The sequence below is a fragment of the Schistocerca nitens genome, chromosome 10, assembly GCF_023898315.1.
Source record: "Schistocerca nitens isolate TAMUIC-IGC-003100 chromosome 10, iqSchNite1.1, whole genome shotgun sequence".
Lineage (NCBI taxonomy): Eukaryota > Metazoa > Arthropoda > Insecta > Orthoptera > Acrididae > Schistocerca > Schistocerca nitens.
Genome location: NC_064623.1, coordinates 163,702,656 through 163,722,487, shown reverse-complemented (window position 1 = coordinate 163,722,487; position 19,832 = coordinate 163,702,656). Strand labels below are relative to the sequence as shown.

The following is a 19,832-nucleotide window of genomic DNA, read 5'->3' as shown; positions in this document are numbered from 1 at the left end:
TTCTATCTCGCATTAGGTGTACATCGATCGTTCACCTTCGGGTGTCCCGATACGATGTATTAAATCCTTCACATACTTCTTCATGTGTACGGGTTTTCGAAACTGTCGATGCCCATACCATTGGGGATGCATAACTGTTGCCAGGGCAGACAGGGATAGTGAAGTATAACGGCGTTGTGACCGTGCTTTGGAATCCATTTGGGTATGAGCATGAAGTGAAATGCTTCAGTGAAACAGGATGGCAGAGCGGGATTTAAGTAAAACCTGTGTAGTGGACTCCCTTGAACTCCTGTAGTTTACGCACCTAATATGTCTAGAATTGTCGTCGAAGACTTGCCCCTTTAGGCTTCCCAAATTTATTTTTCAGTTTGTATTTATGGCGAAAACTGCGGTAATGTTGCGAGAACATAAACATTAGGTTAAACAACTAATCAGTCTGTGAGCTAATCTTTTATTTGGAATACACATTGTTGGCGTTGCCATCTCATAACCAAACTATCATTTTCCTACCCAGAGTGAACTTGAGGGCTACGCCACAGAGAAGTCTGCCACCACAACCACAATTTCAGGGGCATGAAATATCTCTCACTAGCTTGCTTCTGAACCCAGCTCCTGCGGAATGCGAGGTGCGTACAGTTGTCTCCCTTCGTGGACAAATTCATGAAATCTGTAGTCGTAATGTACCACACTGCGACCTGTATACACGTTACTAGCCTCTCGTAGTTTAATGGTGAGACCTTGTTCAAGAATCTGATAATAGCTTATCATATGTCATGGGGACACTGAACGTATTAGAGTTCATTACGGGATAAATAGTTAGACTCGACGACAAACACACTTTGGTTACTGTGTTTCTCTCAGCAGAGACAATGGAAAATGCAGGTCATTCCAAAGATTAGTGCTAAATGACGTATGAACAAATAAATTCATGTGTGATGATCGGACTAGTCTTGTGACAGCAAACAGGTAATCGATAAAATTGTGATTAATGCTGAGTATTATCCTGTAATAAGGATAAGTAATTACGTAGTGTCACATTGGCAGCACTGCTTATCTTTTCCTTGAACTGGTTTCTGACGGATGGTATGTTCGTTCACTAGTAGACGTTACGTTCGCACTTCCAATTTTTAGAAATTGTTGCATGTTGTACACACCATCACCCTACACCATTTTCAAAGATGTTAATACAGTCTTTTTACACGACGTAAGGACACCACGGCATTGCCTTGTTGTAACTTTCCAACAATCGAAAAATGTACAGGAAACAATGTAATCCATCCAACACGTATGGCAAGGTCGAAATTGGCTTGCCGGATTATAACAATTGAAGTTCTGCTTTTATTGCGTGATTATTCCAGAGTGTATAGTTGTATGCAGCGAAGTCATCTTGTACTCTTCGTTATAAATGCTTAAGTCTTCTGGGTTTGATATCCAGTTACTGAACGTTTTCCTGTCAATTGTGGTCTTACAGAAAATGCTGTAGGCTACAAGTACTAAAATGTGTGTGTGTGTGGGGGGGGGGGGGGGTTTGTTTTTGCGCAGCACACGATATTTAAATCTTGGGATAGCACTTACCTTTTCCAGTCTGCTGTCCCATGGCGATGCGTATTAAAACTAATTGATCAGTTAAATCTCAGAATACGGAGGCGACACGACCAATATTTCGTTATAAGATCCTAGATATGTGTGCTTCAAATCAATGCAGTGGGTGGCAGAAGGTTCTTCATAGTATAACACGTTTATGGCGGTCTTCCTGTCCATGCCTGAGGATGGAAGTAGTGTCTGTAGAAAACTTGTCGTTGGTCCTGAAGTGTCTGTTTTGAAGAAGGGTTTCTCGGGAGACTTCCACAAGTTTTACAGCATTTTTGCTTTGCTCTATCGTACTTAACCGTCGGATTTTGGTTCGGCTCGAGTATGAATCGCGCGTGCATTTTAGATATGTTCCAGTGTGAAGTGAGTGTCGCTTTATAAGCAGTTTGCATCATTCCATGTAATGCTGTTACACATGGAATAGTCAGTTTGAATGACGTGATGGGCTTTAGCTGTCGTGGCTTACTAAGTTTAAGCAGTTCGTAAAGTGCCTATCTCATTATTTCCTGATGAGCTGTTGACCAGAAACATGTGTTCGTTTGAAGTTTTCATTTCAATTTGTCTTTAGGTTTGTGCTCATGCAGGCATCTCAGTAGTAGAAAGACGATACCACAGTGTATTTGAGGCGACGTTCGTGTCAGTAATAACGATACGAATGTAAAAATAACACAAGACAACATCCAGTCCCCGAGCGGAGAAAATCATGGCTCCGGCCGGGAACTGAACCCGGTCTTCTTTGTTGGCTGTCTACCGCACTGACCCCGCAGGTACAGGTGAACCGTTTGTGTTCAGGCTGCTGGGGAAAAAAACTCGACGTTTAGTTTCTAATACTTCAGTGCTATCGTTAGTAGTATATGCTGCTTACATTAGAATGTATTTGCAACCCGCTTTGTGTGACGTGGAGTGGGAACCAGGAGGAACTTGGATTTTTTTACAAACACAAAGCGATACCCTTGGTCTATGGCAGCAGAATGGCATCTGCAAAAAAATGCAGACTCCAAAACAGAATCCTCAGTGTCAGCGCCGCTGCAGACTGCTACACACCAGACAGACATATTAATGGCCTCTTAGAAGAACCATCAATCTACACCTACATTAAAATAAAATCAGGAAAACTCTGACAAGGCGCCTACTTCGTCCCACCAACTAATTCACTAGCTAGTAATCCATTTTCCTGATGCTTCAGACAAGCGACCAATCTCAACATTAACAAGAGAATTTATGGCGTAACAGTTAAGACATATATCATACATGCAAACATGCTTTAGATAAACTACAAAAGCTGTTCTTCTAAATACCATTCAGCCATACTAGAAGTCAGACGGGCAAAGCCCCGTGGTGCTTCAGTGGAACATTAAGAGAAGCAAACACCTACAGTGACTTTGTAGGAGACGTCGGTGAGACTGTTTAGATTATACGTTTTAATGAATTTGACAGTGTTTGAAACTTTTGAATTCACAAATTACATAAACACTGGAAATAAAATTGTTGCCGCCCCTGGAAGCCGCTAGACAGGCAACTTGCAGTGGGACCGTGTGACATTGTAAGCCGTTTAGAAGTACAGAGCGTAGGGTGTGTTGAGAAATATCAGAAAACTGTCATGGCTCACAGGAGCTCTGACTCCTCCATACTGATCCGCAGTTCCACAGTTACGAGTTAGGTACTAATTTGCACAAACGAATTGTTTCAGGTCATATGCATTCATTGTGCGTACCTTTTGGTACTGCAAAGGAGAGAGATCCGTCCTAGACGAGGTTGGCAGATGGTCACGGTGGCTGAGTGGGCGTGCCTTGCGAAAGCGCGAAGTGGACCGTTGACATACTGAGTGGCGATTTCGGCAATTTTACATTCAGATGCGCGCTGCTCAGCGACTGGTCCTTAACAAGCACTGCCGTGGACTCCCTCCTGGTTCTGCTGCGTGCGATTTGCGCCGTAAACGCACGAGGAATACACACTTCTCGCCGCTTCGTGTTTGTTGGGACTCGCATTCGAAGAAGTGTGTCCCACTACGCAGAACAACAGGAGATACTGAATAGTATCACCTGATACGTGGTCTGTTCGTGGAATTTCCGCACCTAACTCGGTAGGTTTGCCCAGTTAGGTGGTGCCGTGCGTGTAAGACGCCCAGACACGTAACTGGAGTGAATGCTTGATCGTCATCAGCGTAATTTTACTCAGACATTAGAACTATCAAAGCTGACTGACTGAAGTCTGATCGATTTTCATTCATGCAAGTTGCGCAATTACACTCAAGTATATGTTTGTTGGTGTATACCGACGATGTACAGGCTTACACAAGGTTTTACGTCGAGTAAAATAAGCAAATCGGTAGAAGATAGCTGGACGAGCCTATACGAATATACAAAAGAAAGCCATAAATCGAAAGCCTGTCACATTGAACGCAGATATCTCGTATGCGCTTCACTTTTAGCAAATTGCAGTGTTTAAAATCTTGTCGTGAACAAACGTCTTATTGAAACTACAAGTTCTCTTAGACCTTAGAGAGGGCATCTGTAACTAAAAGACGTACTAAGTCAGTTGATGAAATCATGGGCCGTCAACAGTCTTGGCGCCTCATTGTCGCAAAGTTTCCACGAGTTTACTACTCATCTACAGGCAGAAACCTGAAAGTGGCTACTAGAAAACTCGTCGAAAAGTTGCGACAGTACTCAGCGACTCGGCTGGTAAACGATTTAATCAATGATACTCGCGGAGTCTTTGGTTTGGTGTCAGATTCCTCATGAAGGTGTTGCATGTAAAATGAGGTCCAAATATTTCTCTATCTTGAAATAATGGCTCCAGTCCTATGGATCTCTCTTCAGCTGAAAGTAACGTTGAGAGAATAAAATAATTCTTTTACTCACAAAGTCTTCTCATTCCCTCTTTCTCCACATAGTAGAAGCACAAAGTAATTGCAGAGAATTGTTAGGAATGAAAGTAAAAAAATCTTCCTTGGCGATTCGATCGGAACATATTTCGTGTCCAGTACTTTCCGACCGCTGTAGTGTCATAATATGGTCGAAGATTGTGGGTTAGTATCTGTAGAATGTAGCACATACTGTATCGGCGCAAAACTAATTTCCGGGATTCTAAATCAGACGTCAAAGCTTTTAACAGGATGTTTATGGAGCCGAGAAATGTCGTAGATTGTACATCCAAGGATGGCATGGGAATAATTGCTCCACATATGTTTCTATAAGTTGTTGACAACGACGTTTTGGCGTATCGTATTCGTGTATTACTTTCTTTGCTACGTGGTAGATTTCTTTCAGCGACTTGTCTAACATTATAAATAGTTCTGTAATGGAGTGAATTTGATTCTTATGATTGAAAGTTCATGGAATTTTTACGTTCCTGTAGATTAGCAAGACTTGAAACATTATTAGCTGTGTAAGTATGTACCGTGCCCCATTATAGGTTAAAGTGACGTACCCATTTAAGTATATTTTTCTGGAAAGTAGTCAGCATTGCCACTTAAGATTGCTTGTGATAATGCAGAGATGATAACCAACGATTAGAGCATGATAAGAGTGCATTCCAGTCGAGACTGAGCAGTCTATATTAAAAATGATGCTGCTGTATTGAGTATTGTTAACCTAAGTCTTGCACAAACGAATTAGTATTTTGCATGACATCCGTATGTTGCTGCAACTTCTGACGGTTACATTGCCCTCAAGAGATGGATTTGTATTTTTCTTGTTCTTTGTGACTCATAGCTTTCGGCAGCCACCTCGGGGAAATAACAAAGGAGGCGTTAACATGACCGTGGATTGGAATACGGCGTGATAAATATCGTTAGGTTGTCACTTTATTTAGATTGTCTAATTTTCAAGGTTTTTAACCAGAGGCGGTATTTTTTGCCATCAAAAGGACAAAGGACGGGGTTGAGCCGAAAAAGTTCCTTCTTTTTTGCTATTTTGAGTGTCTGAAATAGAGCCAACTCTTCACGTTGCCGTGAAGAGACATTGTGCCATTTTATGGGAAGTGCGACAAACAAATAACTACCTTAGTTGTGTGACGGGAAATAGCACACGCTCCTAAGTTTAGGAGCCCGCTGCCCATAGTGAGAAATTTTCCAAGGGCTGGTAGCTGGCTTGTTTTCGCGGTTATTTCTCTGCAACTGCTGGCAGCGGCTCCAAGTGGCAGCTTCCGTAACTAATGGGGGAAAAATTGGGCGGGAAGGCCACAGCTTCGGGCGAGCGGTGCCGTCTGCAGCGCCGACCTGGCGGAGGACACCGCAACTGCCAGCCTAGCTTCCGTCGAAAACACACATCGTTTATGCGTCAAGGGTCGTTCCAGGATTTGTCGGCGAAACGGAAATTCAGCTGTATCATCGTATTGAAATTCCCTGAGCTCTCCACTACATTTAGTTTACGAGGAAAGTGAGAGAGGAGATGTTACTACATAAGAAATTGCGTTTTTTTTTCTGGGTATATTGTGAGAGAAATTGGAATGGTGTTACAACGGAAAAAATTTAAAACTAAATCGTTGTTACCCAACCGATTGGATGCAGTTGACAGGCTACATTCTGAAGTATAAAGTAGTAGTTTATTCATTAATAGTGGGAAGTTCTAGGAACGATAATTCTGTAGCGAAGGACGAAGAATTGACTGCAGCTATGCAGGATATAGGTTGCAGTAGCTAACGCAGAGATGAGTTGTTATGAATGGCCTAGCATAGAGAGCTGCTTCAAACCAAAAACGTGTTCTAGGTTTCAGTGGGTATATCTATGCAGCTGCCTGAAGCTTTCAGAAATAAGTAGCACACACAACTTCATCGAGGCAAAAGCAGGAGAAAAGTTCGTAGCGACCATAATAGCCTCACACACACAACTTCTGGTGGCATTTCTTAGGGATACTAACAAGAACGAATAATTGTTGCCTTGCATCTAGGTTTTTTCTGTCTGCTTCAGGTTTATAAAAAGAAGCACACGTATTTTGTGTGTGCGCGTGTGTGTGCGCGTGTGTGTGCGCGTGTGCGCGTGTGTGTGCGCGTGCGTGTCGATGATCTGGTCAGGTTTTGGTGCAAACCAACTAGTATCCCGCGCGACTGCAACGGTCGCAGGTTCGAGTGCTGCCTCGGGCATGAAGGTGTGTGACGTCCTTTGGTTGGTTAGGTTTAAGTAGTTCTAAGTTCTAGGGGACTGATTGCCACAGATGTTAAGTCCCATAGTGCTCAGAGCCATTTGAACCAACTAGTACCATTCCGTCAACATTTATTCATTGATTTGTAGTATGTCACATAAAGATCATCATACTGTTACATAATATATAAAAGCAGCACTAACAATGTGTCAACAGGCTTAGAATTAGATATATTCGACTAGCAAATGTGTGCTTTGCCTTACGATGTCCGACGATGGCACACTAATTATAACCTTCGAATGTTTTCTTTGCGCCAAGTTTCAGTTGCCACCGAACAGTAAAACTGTGTAGTTGTTTAATCCTTATGCAAGAGATGCCAATAATGGTAAGAGTGAGCGTTCACTTTACACCATTTTTATTTTATACATCGTCTCGTTCCCGCCTAATGCATGATTTCAGTTAAATAGTAAGACAGTGGATATAGGTACTTTTCTGAAAGGTTGAAATTGTTGAAGCACAATGTAATACGAGGTTGTTTCTAAGTTAGTCCTTTTTTCTGTCTGCACGTGGAGGCGTATCTTCCGAATTACACGTGAAAGTTAGGAGTAAATAATTTGTCACTACTCAAGACAAGCCGTTCGATCGTCGATAACTTAGGGGTTACCCGTGCAAAGTCGGAGCGGGTCGCTAATCATCACATATATTGCCATTATGTAAATGAAATAATTTCGTTTTTTATGTACATTCTGTTGGCAGTTTTGGTGTGCTCCACTGATTAAGTTTCATTTTCGTCTTCCTGCCAACGTATTGCTAATTTAAGATTCCGAGGAAGAGTATCGTGACAGATCCTGGGGATGACAGTAAAACCTGGTGACCCGTGATGCTATTCCAGTCAGTACGTCCGTACATAAAAGATACTTACAAAAACTGCTCTAAGTAGCAGTTGAGAAGAGACCCTTGAAGCGCTGTTGATAAACTGCTCCGAGACTGTAGACGCTCGTTTGTTTACGAGCAGAAAGAACCAGAAGCTGCTATATCGGTATCACTCCCCCCCCCCCTCGCCTTATCAGCGGAAGGCCTGTATCAGGAGGGGCGGCGCCAGTCGCGCCACAACACGCGTCTCCACTACGGCTGAGGCAATTACTTTTAATAACGCGGACCAGTCTTGGCTGTCGTAAAACTCCGGCTTTCTCCCATTTATACACAAGTGTTACAAAAAGGTACGGCCAAACTTTCAGGAAACATTCCTCACACACAAAGAAAGGACATGTTATGTGGACATGTGTCAGGAAACGCTTACTTTCCATGTTAGAGCTCATTTTATTACTTCTCTTCAAATCACATTAATCATGGAATGGAAACACACAGCAACAGAACGTACCAGCGTGACTTCAAACACTTTGTTACAGGAAATGTTCAAAATGTCCTCCGTTAGCGAGGATACATGCATCCACCCTCCATCGTGCGTGAACCACATGTTGTGTCGTACTTGTAAAGGCACATGTTCTAGCAGCACAGGTAGAGTATCCCGTATGAAATCATGATAACGTGCTCCATTGAGCGTAGGTGGACCCAATCAAGACGTCACCAGCAATGCCCGCCCAAACGTTCACAGAAAATCTGTGTTGATGACGTGATTGCACAATTGCGTGCGGATTCTCGTCAGCCCATCATGTTGATTGTGAAAATTTACAATTTGATCACGTTGGAATGAAGCCTCATCCGTAAAGAGAACATTTGCTCTGAAATGAGGATTGACACATTGTTGGATGAACCATTCGCAGAAGTGTACCGGTGGAGGCCAATCAGCTGCTGATGGTGCCTGCACACGCCGTACATGGTACAGCACTCTCCATGCAGTGACGTGGTCAGCGTTACCTTGTACAGCAGCAACTTCTCTGACGCTGACATTAGGGTTATCGTCAACTGCACGAAGAATTGCCTCGTCCATTGCAGGTGTCCTCGTCGTTCAAGGTCTTCCCCAGTCGCGAGTCATAGACTGGAATGTTCCGTGCTCCCTAAGACGCCGATCAATTGCTTCGAACGTCTTTCTGTCGGGACACCTTCGTTCTGGAAATCTGTCTCGATACAAACGTACCGCACCACGGCTATTGCCCCGTGCTAATCCACACATCAAATGGGCATCTGCCAACTCCGCATTTGTAAACATTGCACTGACTGCAAAACCACGTTCGTGATGAACACTAACCTGTTGATGCTACGTACTGATGTGCTTGATGCTAGTACTGTAGAGCAATGAGTCGCATGTCAACACAAGCACCGAAGTCAACATTACCTTCCTTCAATTGTGCCAACTGGCGGTGAATCGAGGACGTACAGTACATACTGACGAAACTAAAATGAGCTCTAACATGGAAATTAAGCGTTTCCGGACACATGTCCACATAACATCTTTTCTTTATTTGTGTGTGAGGAATGTTTCCTGAAAGTTTGGCCGTACCTTTTTGTAACACCCTGTATAGCAGCAGTAACCCCTGCACTCCATACTTCCAAGAAAAAAGACTGATTACTTTACAAATAAGGTAGTGTGTAAAATGTAGGATGTCCCAGGAAGAAAGGTCAATATTTAGGGATATGACAAGAATGATCATTCGAGGAAAAATATCTAGTTGGGGATGGATTTCATAACCGTTATTACTAGCACGTGAACAGCCCATCCCCAGCCCAGATTTATTGGTAAGATGGTCCACTGGATAAGCCGTCAAAAACTTACCCCAGATCAAGCATGAAAACAGGAAGGAGGTGTACTGAACATTGACAAAAAGAAGAAAAATAGAAACAGTGAATTGTCCAAGCTTCAGATGACGTAAGATGTGCAACATCGAGCGAATACGAGTAGCCAAAGCGTCGCGGTTATGCTGTTGGATTACGAACCACAGAATTACGAACTGTGTAACGTCCGCAACAGTGAGGCGCAAGGAAGGGGTTGCCAGACGTACGTATCTCCTATTTGTTCTTCTTAGTACTATATGAAACGACTCTCGCGTTCCGTTTTGGAAGTTTTGAATTTCTTTGTTGTAACATAGTCCACACCTGCGCTTATTTGTTGTTTTTCACTTTTCTGAAAGGTCAGTGCGGCATCTCGCCTGCTCACTGTACATCATTTACTTCGGACAGTAATATATTCTTACCACATGACATTCTGTGACCAATTGGTTGTATGACTATTGTCAAGGCTTCAGAATGAGAACAGGCACGTGAGTGACTGGACGGAAAGTTTATAATTTTGTGAAGGACGTCCCGCTTCAGTCAAACACAGACACCACACAGCCACGACGCTGGGGTTATTGCCCTTTGCTCAATGTTGCGCTTCTTGAGCTTGGACCGTTTACTGTTTCTATTTTTCTTCCTTTTTCTCAGTTCAAAATACCTTGATGCTTCATTCGTGTTGAGTTTTTACCGGGCTATCCACAGTTCGTGGTCTCGCGGTAGGGTTCCCGCTTCCCGAGCACGGGGTCCCGGGTTCGATTCCCGGCGGGGTCAGGGATTTTTCCTGCCTCGAGATGACTAGGTGTTGTTGTGTCGTCTTCATCATCATCATTCATCCCCATTACGGTCGGAGGAAGGCAATGGCAAACCACCTCCACTAGGACCTTGGTTAGTTAGGCGGCGCGTGTCTCCCGGGTCGCTCCCGCACGCTCTGTGAAGGAGTATGGGACTCACCATCATCATCATCATCCACTGGACCATTCTGTCACTAAATGTGAGGGGCGTGCGATGGGGATTTCCCTTCTTCAGCGGAAGACGTGTTCCACAGTAGCGAAGACGAACAAGTGCTCATCTTACTGTAGGCAGTTGAGAGCCCGTGTTAAGTAGACTTTCTTGCTTCGAATGATAGTTCCCGTCATATCCCCAAGTATAAGCCGTTCTTCCTGGCACAACCTGTATTTGACAAGTGTGTAAGCGAGAAAAAATTTAGAAAAAGTTTGACATTTCGCAGACTGTGTTGGAAGTTGCTAAGCACTCTAATTCTCAAATATTGAATAATGTAGTTTAAATGTAGTACTTGGCATAAATTGTTAAAACCTTAGTACAACATCGTACCTGTGACTGACTAGATTCTGACGTTTTAAATTTGATAAATAATTGCACGAATTATTTAATGTCAAATCTGTATTCCAACGGGAAGCCGTTCTATCGCCAATTGAACAGCAGGGACTGTGCTCAGTCAGTTTAGTGACGTAGATGTCAAGATCCAATTTCTTTTAGTATAAGCAGTTACAGAGTCTTAACGTGCGTGTGTTTAAATCTTATTCCAAGACAGTAGAAATGAGCTGTACATCTGACGTATCACTTGTAGTCGCAGACGAATTTCATTCGTCCGACACTTCAGACTTCCATGGCGTAACTAGTCGTTTGCAAATTCTTGGTTGTGCAGTTGTATTGCCACTTCCGATGAGTAGAGAAGTTACAAAATAGGATGTAAAGAGAAAAGACAAAGACAGATTTCTTCATAAACCCAAAAATGTGTGAATCAGTTACATGCGTGACGAGGCCATCTGCCCCATGGCGGCGCAAAGGTCCAGTTATTTTCTTTAAAGAGTAGATATTTATCTCTTTACCAGAGTAACATTAGTGGACTTTCTGTACTTTAGTTTCCATTGTATTATATAAGAGTGTCAGCTTCAGCAAAACGACTACCATTCGACAGTCTTGGCACGAACGTGTTATTTTTTTAATGTAATTTGATAGATACTTCACAGTGAAGTGTAACTTAGACAATATACAGTTTGGGCAAGAAGAGAATAGTGTTTGAGATGTGGTGCTACAGAAGAATGCTGAAGATTAGATTGTTAGATCACGTAATTAACGAGGTACTGAATAGAATAGAGAAGAAAAGAAATCTGCGGTGCAACAAGAAGGCATCGGCTAATAGGACAGCTTCTCAAGACATGAAGGGGGTCACCAGTCTACTGTTGGAAGTGGGAAGGGAGAGAGGGAGGGACATTAAGAGACGAATACGGTAAGCGGATTCAGAAGGATGTCGGGTGCAGCAGTTATTCTGAGACGAAGCCTTGCGCAGGATAAAGTAGCATGGAGAGCTGCATCAGACTAGTCTCCAGATGGAATACTACTGCTGCAATATTACTATTCTTTATCGTGTAATATATGCTTGCAAAAGGAACAATTATATTTCGTGTATGGGGAAGTATGTGTTGTGAAATGGCCTTGTGAAACATGCTCTTCCAAATTTCACAGTAGTTCGTACCGCACGCGCAACCACACTTCCGAAGGAACAAACGCTGGGTTCCAGTTCTGCATGCAAAAACGTTTCTCAGAAGAGGATGCGGTTGTCCGGTCCCGCTGGAGGAAAGATCATTTTCGTTTCCTTGACGATTATCTGCCAAACAGTCGTGCCATCCTGTTCTTCGAAGAAGGGAAGGCATCGCTCAGAGCTGATGAAATGGGAAATTTCGAGACGAAGGAGTTGATGGTGGGTCTTGGAAGAAGTGGAATTAGTTTGTGCTAGTAGTAGGTTTAGTGGTAACTAGTTCAATCTTGCACTGCCTGTTTCTAGCTAGGCGCGTATCTTCAGATGAAGGCATACCTCCGGATTACACGTCGAAGTAATACACTTCAAATAAAAAAATTGAGCATTTAAGGAAACCTAGGTTTATGCATAGGTTGATTTGTAATGCAGACGTGAAAAACCAATTAAGAGTTTAACTTTCAATTGCGGTGTGAGATGATTCTGAATTGTGGATTGAAAGTGCCATTCTGCTCCGAATTTCTTGTATCCAGTTACTTTGAATGAGTCTGAAATGTTAGGCGTTTCGACTCACAAGTTGCATCAGTTCGCGAGCAACTGCTTCGTTAAAATATTTGAGGAAACGAAGAAAATTAAATTTTCACGGACAGTGTGAGACATTGGCCTTACATACATTCTATTTGTCATTGATTTACGCGTGCGAAAAGCTCTTTAAGTTGGTTAGAGTTCGTCATAATGTTTTAATCGTTGTCTGGGAGAAAAAAATGTTGTTCGTTTGCGGGTTTCTATTGCAGTCCTGGAAGATTGATATGCCCGCGCTACATTATCCGTGGTAACGGAGCCAGAACAAGGCGTCTCAGCCTACTGATAAAGTGAAATAAAAGCAAACTCGGTCCTGAGGCCCTGGCGGGCCCATCGGTATTAGCCGACCGCCGTTTCGTCCTCATACCAGTGGGGTAATTTCATACGGTATGGATGGGCGTAGGGTCAGCACACCGCATGACCTGGAACCGCTTCTACTCGGTGCAGTAGCTCCTCAGTGGGCGTCACAAAGGAAAAATCCCTGGCACACCGGGAATGCAACTCGGGTCCTCCCCATGGCAGTCAGACGCGCTGATTTCCAGGCTACGGAAGCGGACGATGAAGTGTAGAACCGTATCGTAATTCGCCTGACACAACTGCAACACTTCCACTGCTGCCGAATACGAATCACCGGACGGTAGCCCACTTCGTCAATGCTCTGCGGCATTTTGTGTTGGCTCGTGAAGGCTTGGTACGCCATTGCGGCGCTTGACATCAGTGTGGACTGTACTGCAGTCGTTTACCTACAAAACTTTCGAATATTCCTCGTTGGAGAGATTGAAATGACACTACATGGTGATTCAAAATTAAAGAACAGATTTCAGTTGTGTGTTCCTGTCAAACCATGAAAGATTGAAACACATCACGCATGTCATTGGACAGAGGACAGTTCAGAGTTTTATGTTCGCACCCACACACTATACACACACAACATGAACAGCTTGCGTTACTCTAAAGACATCGAAACGGTAGTCCACTTCATTCCACACACGAATCAACAGGTCCTCCTTATTGAATCAACAGCTGCAACAATTAGACATCGCAGCTCTTCAAGAGCAGCTGCCGTGGACGGGACAAAGACAGTCATTTATGTACCCACACAGAAAAAAAAATTGCAATATGTGGGATCTGGTGACCTGTTCCACTGCAACGTTGTGGAATACTGCTGTTAAAATATTGCCAAATGTCAGGGAGGAAGTGAGGCGTGGTGCCGTCATGCATAAAAACGAAATCATTCAAATATTCGTGAAGTTGAAGAAACAACCAATTTTGCAGCACGACTAGGTACGACATTCCTACCACTGTTTCCTCCGCAAAGACTAAGTGTCAGTAAACTTTGTGAACGTTAACGGCACAAACCCCATTGGTTCGGCGAATCTATTTCATGATCGACGACCCCCAAATTTTTAAACTATGGCGGTATACATTATTCGGTAAGTGAAACATCGGTTCGCCCAAAAGGATGAGTCATCCGGAAAAAGCGCCCTCTGACATATCCTGGAGACTTGAAATGCAAAATTCTGATCTTGTGTTATGGTCGCCGGGACGCAGTCGCTGCAGTAACAGCAGCTTGTAAGGCTTGAGGCGCAGTTTGAGGATGCTGAGGTTCCTGGCTTGCCCGTTTTGTGGACTTGCCGAGGGGTCCGTTACACGCATCTCGGATGCGCTCGAAATTTTCACCAGATGTGCGTGGCTGACGAGTCTTCTTCCCCTTGCGTATGTTTTTTATGCCAGTCTGAAATCTGCTTCCTGCAGAATCGCCGTTGGAATTGAACTTTGCACTTGAACAATGGATTGACTTTGTGCAGTTTCCATCACAGAATGATTTCTCCTGTTGTGTAGTCGCCATTTTTTGCTACAAACAGCGCAGCTGCGTCAAAACTTTGAACCTTTCTTATTGAATCGCTCGATGTACGACAAATGATTGTAGGAGCTAACTCCAAATTTTGTGGGGAAAGGAGATACTGACAAGAAAACCTTACACAGTGTTAAAATAGATTCAGTAACAAAAATCTTTTACTGGAAAATTCGCCGACTGAATAGGGATCTTCGAAAGACGAATATTGTGGCGTAACAAACGGCACTTGGCAGTAGAATTCAAGCGAAATCGTGTTCCTCCACATCTTGAGCAAGGTGGTTGACTGGGATAGTGTTACGGGAGAAGGTAGTTGAGGCCCGGTAGGTGGCGGCTGGAGAAGTGCCCTCTCCAAGAAAAGCCTCCAGCGGCCGGCCAGGCGGTCAGAAATACTCTAGCCTCCGTGAAAACGGGCCTTGCCCGTATTTATAGCCACGCCCGTGTATACAGGCGGGCGCGACCATCTCCAGCTAGCTGTAAGCAGACTGCGAAGCTTCTGGCAGCTGTGCAGTGTTTCTTGTTGTGTTCATGTTGCAGCGGATCTTGTGACGGTTTTGCAGACAACCGTGTGTCGGAAATGCACCAATGTAGAGTTACGGCCATGAAACGTCAGCCGACGAGCGGCAGTTTTGATAGTTAACCCTGCCTTACGCACATACGTACGTTTGTGTTGCACTCGCCTGCTAAAATGTATCTATAGAAGAGAAAAATCATGAAAATGATTGCTCATTTGACAAAATATTGTTATACTTCAGATTGTACACGGCGTTCTTCTGAAAACAATTGACAACTAAACTGATTCAAAGCATGTTAAACATGCCTTTGAGACGTTTTCTGCTCATCCACCCCTTATATTTCAAGCACTGCTTCCCTGTGGTTTCCTCTCTTCATCTACTTGTATGACGTCATCTTGAGACCGACGACTTCTCAAGCTCGAACATTCGACACCAACAGTCCACCCATCTCTTTCGATGGGACCTGGGAATGGAGTATGGGCGTTGTATCCCCAGGCTATTATCGCTGGGCTGTTACACCGATTCAGTTTCGTGGAAACTTGTAGTCAACGTGATCAATTTCGTGACTATCGTGCATGCCGCTACAACAGTCGGCCAAAGTAAACCATCAGCTATTGAAAAGCACGACTTCGAAAATCAACACGCAGTGTTGCAAACCTGCTAGAGACAGCATTGGGGTAGTCTCACCAACGCGCTTACCGTGTCCGACTAAGCGCTTCTGTGTTAACGCCAATCATTTCTTCTACAGTCTCATCTTTAGAGCGATGTTGCAGGAGGAATTTTGGTATCTGCTGCATAATACGTGATCTGAGAACAAAAGGATTTTTTACAGTTTAATTTGTTTCATGTTTGATCATTGCCTGTGTTTACATTTGAGTTACTGTACTTATTACAATAAAAGTTCGTTCATGCTGTCTGTACGTCAGCAAAAATTAAAATCGTGGCTTTTGATTTTTATTGTGAATAACATTGCACCTTCCACATGACGACCACATTACATCAGTATTGTACTTCTGACGTAGTTCCTTTTTAGTGGGTTGCGCAGTAACCAACGCAGCAAATTCTCGTTTGTCGTAGCAAAGCCAAGGATAGGAATTCAAAGTTTGCCTAGTGTCGACTGTTACGCTGAAATTATAAGGTTCAGTTAGTGTAATTAGAAATTGTGCGCTCTAGTGCAACGAATATTATCTGGAGCAAGTTACTTCAAAGGCACGTTTCCGTACGCTTGTCGTTGATACGCAATCATATGTCCATAGCTCCACAAGGGTGCATTTCCGACCTGTCGGGAAAATTTTACTGTACTGGACGTTCCCTACAGCCCTGTTACCAAGTTGATTTTCTCCATCCTTCGGAATAAATGGTTCAGATGGCTTTAACTGCCGAGGTCATCAGTCCCCTAGAACTTAAAACTACTTAAACCTAACTAACCTAAGGATATCACACACATCCATGCCCGAGGCAGGATTCGAACCTGCGACCGTAGCGGTCGCGCGGTTACAGACTGTAGCGCCTAGAACGGCTCGGTCACACAGGCCGGCCCTTCGGAATAGCACCGACGTTCGGAACGCCAGCTGTCGCATGGTATCATTCGAGTAGTTTTGGGATTAAGTCTAGCAATTAGCGCAAAGTCTAGCGATACAGAAGTATACCCTACCTTTCTCCTCCCCGTTCTGGCCAAATATTGGAGGTGAAAATTTCTTCCACGTCCGGTATTGGAAACGGCCACTTCGTAGTCCAGCACCACCGCCTACGTATCGGTGGCACAGATATTTTGTAACATTTACGATAAGTCTTCAGTAAGTTGTTGTTTTTTAAAGATAAAGCTGCAGTCAACCTGAAGGTTGAATACCACTGCTTTACTAGGCACGGTCGTGTTGGAGGGTAGTATGCCGTCGCCTTCTTCCGACCTTTGAACTGACATATACAGGAGGATCAAAAATTTAACGTGATTTGCGAATCACGAGAGGATAGAAGTGATAAGTGGCAGTTAAGGATACAAGGACTGAATCCCAGAGGATCGAATTTTACTCCATAGTCTGGTACTTCGGTACTGAGCCAACGTGACTCACCCTGTGAAAGTCACTGATGTGTAATGATTACAGAAAAAATGACATTGTTCGGAAACAATCTTAGCTATCTGCGCAACAGTTCTGTAATTGCTGTGAAGGTCGGCAGCTGTTAGAGGGCATTCAGAAGTCGAAGGAATTGCGTATAAGGCGGGTCGTCCTTCGCAGGATACTTCCGCGTTATCGCGGGAGCCCCGGATGTTCCGTAAAAATAACATACAAGTGCGCTTCTCTGGAGCGAGTAATGCCGGAAGCGCGTATGGCAGCGGCCATTTTCGTTTTTTTTCATGCCGAGAGCAAGGTCAGCTGCACTCGTCTGGCCTATCGCTTCGTGCACTTCCCATTGTAGTCGAAAAAGTTCAAAAACTGAGAGAGGTTGTGCGACAAAGCTTTCAATCTCCAGGCTCGAGAAACAAACATTCTGCGCGAACGTCACCACGGTGTCGACGTCTTTCAAAAAGTCAGGAGATCGGGAAAATCGGGACACTGAGTCATATTTCGGAGACGGGGGTTGAGATGTTGAAGTTTCCTTGACATTAAAAAGATGTTTTGATATGTCATACAAAATTCATTCATTCTCTCTCTCTCTCTCTCTCTCTCTCTCTCTCTCTCTCTCTCTCTGTGTGTGTGTGTGTGTGTGTGTGTGTGTGTGTGTGTGTGTGTGTGTGTGTGTGTCTTGTTGAGAATGTTCGGTAGCGAGACCTCCCCTTTCACTGGATGTGAATCCGTAGGATTTGTGCCTGTGGGGACATTCAAAGGCACTGGCGTGTGCCCAACCCATACGCAGTGTCCAGACGTTACAGGAGCGTTTGACAAAAGCAAGTGACGCAATCCGAATGGAACCAGGTCTTGTCGAAACAAGACCGAATGATGTTACGGTGCGTGGTAACCATATGCGGCGCTGACTTGAGTATCTTCTACGTAACGGACGGATGGGAATGACAGGACAGATTTTCGTATCTCAACAATGATTGGTTTCCAGACATAGTTGCGAGAACTATTCTTCGAGATTTCACGAATAATAGGTCATTGAGGAATGACACTTTTTAAACATTGCGTACTTCCAAAGTATTTAAAATCAACTAAATAAAGAAAAGAAATTCTACTAGTTCCTCTCGTGGTGGTAGTGGTATCTTCTCCCACAGTATTTTATAGAAATGATTGTTAGGTATGCAAAATTTAGTTATTTCTACAGACGTTCGTGAATTACACTTACTTGGTAAACCCTTTTCACCACACCCTAGTGGGAGCCAGGTGCATCTTTTGATACGTGTATTAACTTTGGTTGGTATCGACCCAGTGGTTTAGATGATGAGGAAAGTACGTTTACATACATACAACCAAATATAATGTTAAGTGTGTAGCTGTGAGATTCTGCTTCGGAAACGGTGGGTCGTGGAGTCGCGTAGGGAAAGGTGCATTGCATTGCGTTGTCTTCTCGCCGGGCCTCGCTGATCACTCGAATCGTCGTTACTGCACGTGGCGAGGACCAGTTCGTCACAGCACGTGGCATTACAGGTCTTGCAGTCTCCGGCAGGGAACGAGTAACTAATCCTGGCGACCTTAGTAACTCTCGTCTGCGCTTTTAAATGCATGCGAGCTCTCGATCGCACGCGACGTAGTTAAGACCTTTAGTGGGTACCTTTTTCAATGACATGTTGATTTTCCGTGGGTCCTATACGGAGCCGAACGTTCGCGAAGTGTGGCGGAAAAGCCGACTTGGGTTACTTCACAAATTTGTTGCGGGGCCCGTGTTTCTCGCGGACCCCCGGCTCCAGGCCCGTTACATAAAAGCACGATTGAGATTCCGATGGAGTGTAATGTGGAAATTGTCATATCGCGCATGGTAACTGAAGACGGTAAGGAAGTATTTATTGGAATAGTCACCAAGTGACGGGCAATTTTTTTTGTTTTTTGTTTTGCTGCAATAAAAACTAGACAAGGAGAAGTTGATTCATGGAAATATTTTGTCATGATGTAGTCGACGGGGCGTTAAACTCTTAATCTTCCTTCCATTTGCACAAGTACTAGAGTGCGAGAAACTGGCCTTGAGCGGTTTGGGTCCGGGAGGCTTGTAAGTTATTTCGTGAGACGGCATATTCCTCCACTCTGCCCCCTAGCTCTTTTGTAACGCGAGGAGCCGTAGCGTCGGTCTCGGGCGGCGGGCGGTGTAGGACAAAGCCGGCCAGGCGGCGGTTGACTCACGTAGCGAGCTGAGCCTTCTGCTAGTAATCAGCTTTGGGAGGAGTCATCCCACGCGGCCAGAGCCTCTGAATCAGACGCCGCAACAGCTCGCGTTGTGTGGCTTCTCCGAAACCGCACTGTTCGTCGTAGGTGGCTCAGAATCGGCGTATCTCGCGTTGTTCGCGCTGATGGTTGGAGGGCGAAGACGGCGACACAGCGCTCCGTTACTTGTCCTCTGCATCAGATTTCTCACAAATTGTCGTAGCATTGCAAGTGTCAATCATGTTCTGAGATCGTGCCGTTGACAGCAATTTTGCACATATTCATTACATTCGTTCAACCAGAGAACTGTTAACACACTGCAGTACTGAAATTGCGACTAGTCGCTGTATATTTTTTTAAACTCATCTCCTTTAAGTTAGATATCGAGCCTTCAGATTGTGAGTACTCTTAAGCATTTTATTTATATATTTAATTTGAATGAAACAACACATTTATTTCACAAACCGGTTTTAGTCTATTCCTGCTGGCTGAGTACCGGCGAAAACCGGTGTGTCTTCATTTATAACGTATAAAACGTTCTGCTAAGAAGCAACGGGACAGTTAATATACGCAATTTTATATTTTACACGAAATGCAGCTAAGAGCTGTGTGTGGTTGGAGCAGGGGTGAAAATGGAATTGTGTAGAATTTGCCATCGTAAAGGATAGCTGTATTGTTTTGTTA

At 44.1% G+C, this 19,832-nt stretch overlaps 1 protein-coding gene across 2 annotated transcripts in view; it reads left to right on the top strand.

Annotated features, from left to right (window-relative positions):
• LOC126210502 (mRNA decay activator protein ZFP36L1) overlaps window positions 1–19,832 on the top strand; it is a 173,920-nt gene that overhangs the window by 134,021 nt on the left and 20,067 nt on the right. The gene's annotated exons all lie outside the window — the stretch shown is intronic.